Below are 11,113 nucleotides of genomic sequence, written 5' to 3'. Positions count from 1 at the left end.
CTTCTCACCCAACAACTTAAAGAGAAACCTGAAGTGTTTGTTCCACCTTGCTTAGAATGTCTTGAAAGAACCAATGTTGAATCATCTGTGAATGCTAACCCCTCTGTCGAGGAAAATAGCTCTATGTCTAATGAAAATGCTAGGTTGATGGATCTTCTTCGGGCAGGAATGTTCCCTCAAAGGGCTTCAAACTCTTTGTGATGTTCTGAAGAAATCCATTCTTCACAAAAATCCCAGGAAAGAAGGTATCGGGTTCAAAAGGAAACTGGATGAGGATGGCTCCTACTGGGAACCTGATCAATATCCTCACACTGTGTGGGTGCCAGCTAAGAGCCAAACGCTCGATCCAGCTTTGCTTTCGAGATATGACTCTCCTATTCCTGAACACTCTCTTGAGACTCTCTGGACAACTATAAGTTGTTCAAAAACCAGCATGGTGAGACTATTGCTCGTTACGTTGGACCTAACAGCAGAAATGGCCCCCCAAAGAAAACCATTTGGGTGCCCTGGAAAACTACTGATGTATTGCCTATTACTACATCTCTAACCATGCAGACAAAAAATGTCCGTCATTTCATTCGATACATGCATACTTCATACAATCACTACACTCATGCTTCTAGAAAGAATTTCAATGCTTACACTTTCGATTATGCTCAAACCACTACGAGCAACAACTATGTTTACTGAAATAAATCATATCATGCTCGCTATACTGTTTCGAAGCCACCTGCAAAGATGTGGGTGGTTAAGAAAGCCTAATTCTTCTGCAGGACTATGTCTCCGAGTGTACAGAATGGATAATGGATGCACTAGTCATATGAACAGAGACAAGTCATTGTTTGTCGACCCCAACTTAACCGCTTATCCTCTGAAATATATCACTTTTGGCGACAACAACAAATGAAAGGTAATTGGGCTAGGTAAAATTGCCATATCCAAAGACAAGTCTATTGATGATGTTTTACTTGTTCGGTCTCTTGGATTCAATCTTATGTTAGTTGGCAAACTATGTGTTCTAGGCATGCTAGTTCTATTTTCCATATCCAAATGCATTGTCTTTATGGCCTCTGGCAATTCCTTCGTCTTCGAGGGAATTACAAAAGGTGATCTATATATTGTGAAATTCTCTAAGGGTCCCTCAATCCAAACTTGTTTGATTGCAAAAGCAACCAAAGGTTGGCTGTGGCACGAAGACTTGGTCATGCAGTTATGAGAAATTTGCAGACTCTAGTGAAAAATATCATCTATGTGGCATTCCTGATGTGAAATTCAAGAAGGATCATCTGTGTGTTGCATGTGAGGCTGGTAAATTAGCCAAGAAGCATCATTCATCAAAGATAGTCATGACCACAACAAGACGAAATTCTTCATATGGATTTATTTGGTCCTCAAAACTATGCAAGTTTCGGTGGCAGTTGTTATGGCCTGGTCATTGTTGATGATTTCTCTCGCACACTTGGGTATCCTTTCTTGAAGACAAAACCTGCACCCAAGATACTTTCAAAAGTTTTGCCAAGAAGGCCCAAATGAATATGATGTGCGAATTAAGCATGTCAGAAGTGATAATGGAACTGAGTCCAAAACTACTCACCTCAAGGATTTTCTCAACGAAAATGATATTACTCGTGAGTTCTCTGTTGCATACACTCCCCAACAAAATGGAGTTGTTGAGCGAAAGAATAGAACTCTCATTGGAATGGCGAGAACAATGCTTAGTGACTACAGAACTCCTATTCATTTTTGGACTGATGCTATTAACGCTGCTTGTCATGTTATCAATCGTGTTTATCTTCACAAGTTCCTTAAGAAAACTTCATATGAGCTTATCAATGGCAAGAAACCAAATGTTTCTTATCTACGTGTTTTTGGTGCACCTTGATATATTCTTGATACGAATCATTCTTCCAAGTTTGCACCTAAGGCACATGAAGGTTTTGTTCTTGGTTATGGCTCGAACTCGCATACTTGTTGTGTCTATAACCCTCACTATTGGAAAGTTATGGAAACAGAAAATGTGCGGTTTGATGAATCTAATGGCTCTCAAAAGGAGCACCTGCCAAATGTGATAGATGAACCACCGATCTTGGATGCTATTCGACAAATGGCTGTTGGGAGCATCAAGCCAGTTGAAGAAGATGCACCCGAATCTTCCAATGATGATGCTCCTATGACTAGAAGCAGAACTTGCCAAGCCACTGCAGAAGAAAATGCCACTCCAAACACTAATGGCAATACGAATCCAAATGCCGAGCAAAATGGCAATCTTGAAGGGAATGGCGATATAAATGCTGATACTAATGAAAATGATAATCAAGATGAAACTCCTCATCCTCGAGTGGCTAATCAAGTTGATCCTTCTTTAGTTCTCGATGAACTCGAGAATCCAGGTTATCGACCCACAACTCGTTCATGCACTCGTTTGGCTAACTATTGTGGAAGTTTCTCGTTTGTCTCATTGGCAGAACCGACCAAGTATGAGTAAGCCATGAATGATCCAGATTGGATGAATGCTATGCAAGAGGAGTTGGTGCAATTCGAACTAAATGATGTTTGGGAATTGGTTGACAAACCAAATCCTAAGAAGCATAATATCATCAGCACCAAATGGATATTCTGGAACAAGCAAAATGAAAATGGCATCGTTGTGAGAAATAAAGCATGTCCTGTTGCTCAAGGGTATACACAGGTAGAAGGTATTGGTTTCGGTGAAACTTATGCTCCTTTTGCTTGCCATGAGGCAATTCATGTTCTTCTCACTTATGCAAATTACCATGATATCTTGCTTCATCAAATGGATGTGAAAAGTACTTTCCTTAACGGTGAAATTAATGAGGAAGTATATGTTAGACAACCACCTATCTTTGAACACCCTAAGTTTCCTAAAAAAGTTTTCAGGTTGAAAAAGGTTCTCTATTGGCTGAAGCAAGCCCCTCAAGCTTGGTATGATACCTTGAAGAAGTTTCTACTCGATAAAGGGTTCAAGCCAGGATCCACTGATCCCACACTTTTCACTCGTGTTGTTGATAATGATCTATTCGTATGTCAAATTTACGTGGATGATATTATCTTCGGCTGCACTAACAATGCTTGCAGCTTAGAGTTCGGGAAAATGATGTCCGAGATATATCAAATGTCCATGATGGGTGAACTTAAGTTCTTTCTCGGACTACAAATTTGTTTACAGGCAAATGGATTTTTCATCTCTTAGGAGAAATATCTGAAAGAGTGTCTGAAGAAGTTCAAAATGCAAGATTCCAAAATGAAGGGCTACAAAACTCCCATGCCCACGAATGGTAAGTTGGACGCGGATGTGTATGGTAAGGATTACGGTTAGAAGGCTTATCGTTTGATGATTGGTTATCTTCTTTATATATGTGCATCCAGACCTGATATTATGTTGAGTGTGTGCATGTGTGCCCGCAATCAAGTTGCACGGAAAGAATCGCATCACCAAGCGGTCAAGCGTATTCTGAGATATTTGGCTCACACCCCCACCTTACGTTTATGGTATCCTAAGGGAGCATAGTTTGATCTCGTTGGTTATTCAGACTCAGACTATGCAGGTGACTTGATTGACAGGAAATCTACTTCAGGGACATGCCATTTCCTCGGTAGATTATTTTTCCATTGATGATCAAGGAAGTAGAATTGTGTATCTCTTTCTATGGCTGAGGTCGAATATATTGCTGCTAGTGCTTGTTGCATTTAGTTATTGTGGATGAAGCAAACTCTGAAGGATTATGGTGTCAAGGTCAAGAAGATTATTTATATTGTGACAATGAGAGTGCCATCAAAATTGCACATAATCCAGTGCAACATTCTCGCACCAAGCACATTGCCATCAGACATGATTTTATTCATGATCATGTTGCTCGAGAGGATATTGTCATCAATCACGTCAAGACCGAAGACAATCTCACTAATATATTCACCAAGCCTCTCGATGAGAAAAGATTTTGTGTGTTACGGTGTGAGCTAAATATCCTAGACTTTGCAAACATGCAGTAAGCTGGACTCGGCACCCATGCTAACACTTCCGAATCTCAGAAGGAATGGGTGCATAACACTTGAAGAGTTTGAAAATTTCGACAAAGTGAAATTTTCTTTCTAAGAGTGAATACATTAACGAACAACTAGACTAAGCGGGTGCCACGATAATTGCGTGACACTCGGTGTCATACAGTTCTTATACGGTGGGTCACGCCACCACAATTTTCTTTCATTGAGGTTCTGTCCGATCGAAAGTTTGTGTGTTTGTTCGAATGCATTTCTCTCATAGCTATTATTTCGCATGTTTGTGTTTCGTTGCCTGAGTCATATGCCTAGGACCCTATTTTCCCTCTGTTTTGTCTCCTCCAGTCTATGTTGTTTCGTTATCTCACTCTTATAAAAAGCAGAGTTGGTGATGATGGTGTGCCTGCCATCCTGGAATATAGGTCGTCTGATCTATATCTAACGGATAGAAAGGAAACTATGAAAATTTACCCGCACTCCTCTCCACATTTGCAGATAATAAGGCCTTCCCTCGTCCATCCTTTTCTCCCATAAGATCTTGATGTTCCGTGCAACGCACGGGCATCTTGCTAGTAAATGTTCAATTTCATCTGGTACTGAAACTTTATCTGGTGTCCTTGACCATAATAAAGATTAGTTCCGAACTTTAATCTATTTTGTCAAAAGTTGTCTGAAACTTGGGGTTTTCCACACAAGTCAGGACCACGATCGCTTTATGATGGTTGCCACGTGCAATCCATCAACTGCCATCCCATCATGTCCGTTGAATCGCAATAGTCTTTAGATAGTGGTCGTTCGATCGGATTCATTATGTGCGGTTATTTCTCTTCGCATATATAAACCGCACTGCCTCCTCTTGCTCGTCCACTTCTCTTTCTCCTCACCAGTGTCTCCTCCGAATCCCTCACAGCAGTGCTCCTCCTAGAGCTTGACGCCGATGATCCCTTCACTGCTTCACTGCCGGAAAGTGGTCGCCAGAGTCCTTCCTCCCTACCGCGGGACATCTTCCTCCCCGCGCTGCCGTAGCTGCTGCACGACACTAAGCTAGGGTACGTGCAATCTGAACTCGGGTCTCCGTCCTTCTCTTTCAAGTTCGTTCGCAGTTATTATTCTTCGATTTTATCACATATCTTAGATCTTTACCGCTTAGGCATCTTGTGCGGATGTGGTTTGTAGTTGTTCCTCGCATCCGATAGATTGCAGATCTAGGGCTTATGTTATGTCTCGTACAAATGGAATGCATAGCATGCTGACTAGTATATTCTTTGGACCTACTAGCTCGTTCTTCTCATTTCCTTCATTCAAAACATCTCTCAAAGTCCGCATCTAATCCTTCATCAAAATGTTTTTGTTCGGAAAATATTCTCTATGAGCATTTGTAACCCTGCCCCCATTTTCCCTCGCATCTATTCTTATTCTCAGGTGTATGCAGTCTGTTGAAGATTCTGCTCGACCAATGAGTATGGTTGATGAAGAAGATCCTAATTTGGGTACAACGGATGAGTCGAAAGCTCCAAATGCTAAGGTCCCAACGGTAGGCCCATCAACCAGCAAAAGAAAAAGATCTGAGCAAAATGGTGACGAGCAACAAGAAGATGCTCTCAAGAAAAAGACGGGTGGTAGACAACCATACGCCAATTCAGCTAAATTTGTCTCTCATGACGACTATAACACTGCTCCAGGTGAGATAAAACGAGAAAGACACAAGCGCATGCAAAGAATTCAACGCCACTGGGTGCGCAAGTGGTTCCACTATGAACTGATTCATCCTTGGTTTGTGAAGAATTTTGCGTTTCACCCTCCATGGGGTGACTGCCATGAGATTGGACTCATTTGTGTGGGTGATCCCCAAGAGAGACCGCCGCCACTAACGACTAGTGATAAGTCATCTCTTCGAACTCCACAATCATATCCTGATGAGTTCGCTAAGTGTCAGAAGAATGCTGAAAAGAGAGCCAAGAAGGCAGAAAAAGAGAGAGCTCATGAAGAAGAAAATCGTCACCTTATCAAATCTGATGTCGAAAAGAAAAAGGCCGAAGGAAAATCAGAACATCGTTCTAAGCTCAAACATGATCCCAACACTGTCACTCTGAAGAAAAAGAGTGCACCAAAGAGGAAACCGATTGAACCAACCAACATAAATGTTGAGAGCAATTCTTCTGACAAAGATGATCCACCGCCTACAGGAGAAGAAGCTGAAGCTTCTGTCAGTGAGCAAGCGAACATCACCACATCTACCGTGTTGCCTGATCTTCGAGCCCGTGCAGCCCCAATAGCACCTCCAAAGAAGATCTTTTTGAAAAGAAAGACTCCACCTACAACTATTACTAGGAAGGATTTTGTGGATACAACCCCTCATCCAAATGCAATCAATTTGCAGGATTTGGTTGTTGATGCCCCTGTCAGCACAGCTAAGCTGGGTGAGAAAATTTCGAAGCCAAAAGTAAAATAAATCAAGGCTCCTGCCACAAAGCAAAGTGCTCCTCAAGCTGTTAGTACGAATGAAAAGGCTGCTAAGTTTGTTCCGAAGTTAATGCAGCCACTGGCTTCTATACCACCATCTCAGCAAATTCCAGTGCAGACTACACCAGTTGCACAGGATGATGTCCAAACTGATGCTCCTCGATATTTTAATCATTTATTCATAGTGGAGAAGCTTGACAAGTTTGTTAAAAATCTGTTGATGGTGAAATGGCATCTTTGCCTCTTCCGTCTGAAGTTGTTACACAAGCATCAGATCTTGTTTGAGACACGAGAGAAGATTCTCTTGAAATCAACACCCTCACCACCGAACTCTATACCCTTAATGATTGAATGAAAATTGCAACTTCCAATTTTGTCATCAAACAACTTGAAGAATATTATGTGGATATCAATCAGACCTTGAATATCCTCCACATCAGAAGATTGGGTTTTCACTCAGATCTAGATAATATCGTTCGCACAATCTACCTTAAGCATCATGCTCCTACTATTACGGCATAAATGTCATCTGATCATGCTAAAGCTCCGCCTCAGAAAGAAAACTCTCCTGAGCCACCCATTCCCTCGCAACCCACTGTTCAAGTTCCTGATGCACCTCCCTCGCCAAGGCCAACTAAACCAGTGCCTGTGGCCTCCCATGTTAGAGATGATGTTCCAACTCAGCAAGTTGTTTCTGAAGAAGGTGAAATCCCTCAGTCCAAACATCAAGCTTCGCCCACTCGAGCAACAACAAATGATTCAGCTCCTCCGACTGATCAACAACAAGAGATTCCCAAAGATCAAACGTAACCTGCCGAAAAGGAATTTGCTCCGTTGCCCACTATTGTTGCAGCTCCAACCAGTGCACCATGTGCTCCGTCGCAACTGCATTTGAAAATCAACACAACTCAAAGGATTTCACATGTTGGTCCCTCTGCAGTTAAATATACTTCTGCTCGTCATACTAGCTCCGTAGTTTATGGAGATGAAGTGATTTCGTTTGAACATGAACTTAAATATCCATATCCTCGTGAACAACTACATGTGTTCTCAACAGGTGTTGGCATCAAAGGACCACTTTTCAATCGGAACACTCATCCAAAATTCTTTCAAGAAAGTCCATACAAAGGGCCACGCACCTCTGAATCTCCTCATTTCTGGACTAAGGAGCATGCTATATTTTATTCTCAGATTCTTTATGATAGCCGAAAGATTTTTCCTCATGAGTTCCCGAACATTACAACTATGAAGACTATTGGTTGCTTTGATCAAGTACTGCAAGATATAGAAGATTTTGGCGTCACAAATGTCTTTGCATTTGAGCATCCGTGGAACAGAGAAATCATTCTTCAGTTAGATGCAACCTTGTACATCTCTGGTGATGAATCTGATAGCACAAAGTGGATCATGGAATGGATGATCAAAGGGAAACGCACAAAATGCACTTCAACAGACTTTGTCTCACATTTTCATTTCCCTCGGTTCGAGCATGGCACGACTGAAATTCGAGTACACAATATTGATGTCATTTCAGATGAAATCTTTTGTTGCACCATGGGCAAAGAAAAGATTCGTGATTATAATGGTCCTCCCTTGCCCGAGCATTTGATGTTCGAGAATCAAGCTCTATATTATTTTCTCACTTACACCATCTACCCTCTAGCTGGGATGAATACTAACAATGTCATATCTAATGTTCTTCGAAATGCCATCTATGCAATCTCCGAGAAATATATCTTTGATGTCGAGAACATGTTTCTATGCATCTTAATGGATTCTGCTCAGCATCCTAAGTGCCTCAAATTGTATGGGCCGTGGATCCAGAAAGTAATTATGCAATGGGCACAAAATACTTGGCAAAATGCAGTCACCAAAGCTTCATTCCTCCAGTGCGTGATACTCTGCGAGTTATGGAAGATATTCTTCGAGAAAAGTGCCTGAGCCAAACCCTCCGGATTATCACAATACATTCGATGGGCCACGGCTGCCTCAACGTGATCGGCAACCATGTCATCAACCTCCTTCGCACCTTGAAGTGAGTTTGCGCACTCAACAGCTACTGTTGCAACACATGGCTGAGGATCACCGAGAAAAACAACATCTTGTTGTCGAGCTAAATGCCATCAACAATAGAACAAAAATAGTGCATATGATTATGGTTGAGAATAAGAAGCACCTTTGGAAATTGCTTCGAAAGTTCTTATCCAAGAAACAACTCCTAGACGCTGATCTCAAAGAAATTTATGATTATATTGACCACGGTTTTTATGCTGAAGACTTTCAATATCGCATCACTCATCCTCTGCCAACTCGTGAGCCAACAACTAATTTACCTCATTTCAAGCTCCACAAATTGCTTGATGAATCAGAAGCTACCTCACCGACAGAGAAACCAGTCAAAGGGAATGTGTTATCTCGTGTTACTCCTATGGTTGATCCAAATGTGCCTTCTTCATCTCAGCATTGTTCTTTCATTCTTGAAGCAAAATCAGCTGCCATTGAAGATCAAATGAGTCAGTCACTTCCGAATCAGAATTACCCTCGAACAATTCTTCTGGAGATGCCACCGAGTGAATAAAGTTCACTGCTTTTGCACTCATGTTCTTCGTCACCTTTTTGACACTAGTTGACAAAAAGGGGGAGAATTACATCGAATTTCGATAGATTTTCTCTCTGTGGTTATTTTCTTTGGCTTCGTGAGAGTTTGAAAACTTATTCCTTGAAGACTATACGCTTTCCGATGTAAAACTTCTATCCTGTAATGTTAATAGCCCCGCCTGCTGCACTATTTCTCTCGAAGCATTTGCTTTGCAGGTGGAATTATTATCAGAAGTTATGAATGATTGCACTCTATCTTGGTGGATTATATATCATCAGTGCGGATCATTACCTCCAATGTTTGAAATTTCCTCCATATACTTCAATTAATTGCAAAGACTTTTATCTCATACTTGTAACCCTGCATACATCTAGGCGGAGTATATTTCATCATCGAGCCAAGTAATGCAAATTCACACTTGTTCGATTTACTTTTCACTTATCTATCTTCACTTTGATGATTATTTGTTTTGTCAACAACCGTCCAAAAAGGGGAAGATTGTTGGTGCAATGATAGGCCCCTTATGTTTTTGGAGTTTGTTGACATAAACAGTATGAGACTTATGTGTTTGCTAGTGCACACAGAGTAATAGGTCCCTGAGATCACGAGCAGTTTGAGTTAAACAACAAAGGTAATCTCCCTACGTTGTAGTGAAGGTTATCACCGAAGAATATGATAACAAGAGTGACCCCTAAATTTTTTTCGAAGTGAAGCAATTGGTTCGATGCTATCCGAGGGAAATGACTGTGTCCGAGGAGATTGAAGACGAAGTGAAGACGTAGCATTTATTTCGTTCTTCTTCTTCTTCTCTTTCTTGAGTCATAGGACCACCGTGCTATTAAGAGGGGTGTAGCATTTGAAACTTTGATTCTCTGGTGCTAAACAGAAATCCTATAGAAGTTGCAAGAGAAATCTCTTTGTGTTCCGAGCAAATACTTGTCAGCAAGAGACTGTGATCTTCTTCGTTCTGAGAGATTTGTCTCAAACCGAGGAGTTAGCGTTACTTGTTCCTCATGTAATGTTACCGTTGCTCCCAAATCCGACCGTTGGAAACGTGTCGGTTGGCCATTGGCTAGACCTCATGTCCAAAATGGCCATTTCCCATCGGGGAAGGCTACGGCTACAAATAGCCACCCTGCGTCGGCTTTGTCCGGTGGCTGGTCCGTTTGATTTTGAGAAGATTGTTGAGCAATCCCCTCTCTGAGTGATTTGAGTTTAAAATCCACCAAGAGAAAACCCCCTAGAGCTGAAGAATTAGATAGTGGTTTAGCATCACTCGAATCTAAGTCCAGTACGCTCCGCCTATTACTCTTGAGAGCTACAAACTCTCTAGACGGTTAGGTGTCAATTTCTTTAGAGACCAAGAGTGATTGTGGTTCTCGAAGAAAGTCTATAAATGTTCAGAGATCGCCTTCAGTATCTACCTTGAGTGATCGGCATTGGTTGAAGAACCAATTATCGAGGAGAATAGGGTGAAAAAAGTTTATCTTCTATGTTAAGTCACAGCCCCTTCAACCAGACGTAGTCCTTGTGCAGAAGGACGAACTGATCGAACAAATACCTTGTCGACATCGAGCATCACTGGTTACCTCTACTACCCTTGTTTATATTCAACGTTTTTTTTCCTTCATGTAATTTGTCTCGATGCATGACTTAGTTTCCTTTCGATACTTAGTTGTAGCTCGCTGTATTTTGTTTTTCATTCATTCCGCTGCTGGGTTCCGAGAGTTTTGAGATTTCCGAAGAAATTTTAAAACTCTCATTCACTCCCTCCTCTGGTAGACATACTTCACTCCTACACCATGTTATAACAAAAGTATTTGCCATACAATCAAAAAGTTGCTCCACGGGATGGATGGAACCACGAAGTGAACGTTTGCGTCGTTCACTCTAGGAGGCTCAAACGAGCAAATGGTACGTCCATGTGATTGTCACATGTCACCGCGTTGAGATTCGTGCGGGGTCAACACACCACTGAGCGTTTGCTAAAAAATCTTTGGTGTGTAAGATTTTCGAAAAACAGTCCTTTGTTAG

This window comes from Triticum aestivum, chromosome 1B (genome assembly GCF_018294505.1).
Source record: "Triticum aestivum cultivar Chinese Spring chromosome 1B, IWGSC CS RefSeq v2.1, whole genome shotgun sequence".
Classification (NCBI taxonomy): Eukaryota; Viridiplantae; Streptophyta; class Magnoliopsida; order Poales; family Poaceae; genus Triticum; species Triticum aestivum.
This window is presented reverse-complemented; position numbering follows the sequence as displayed.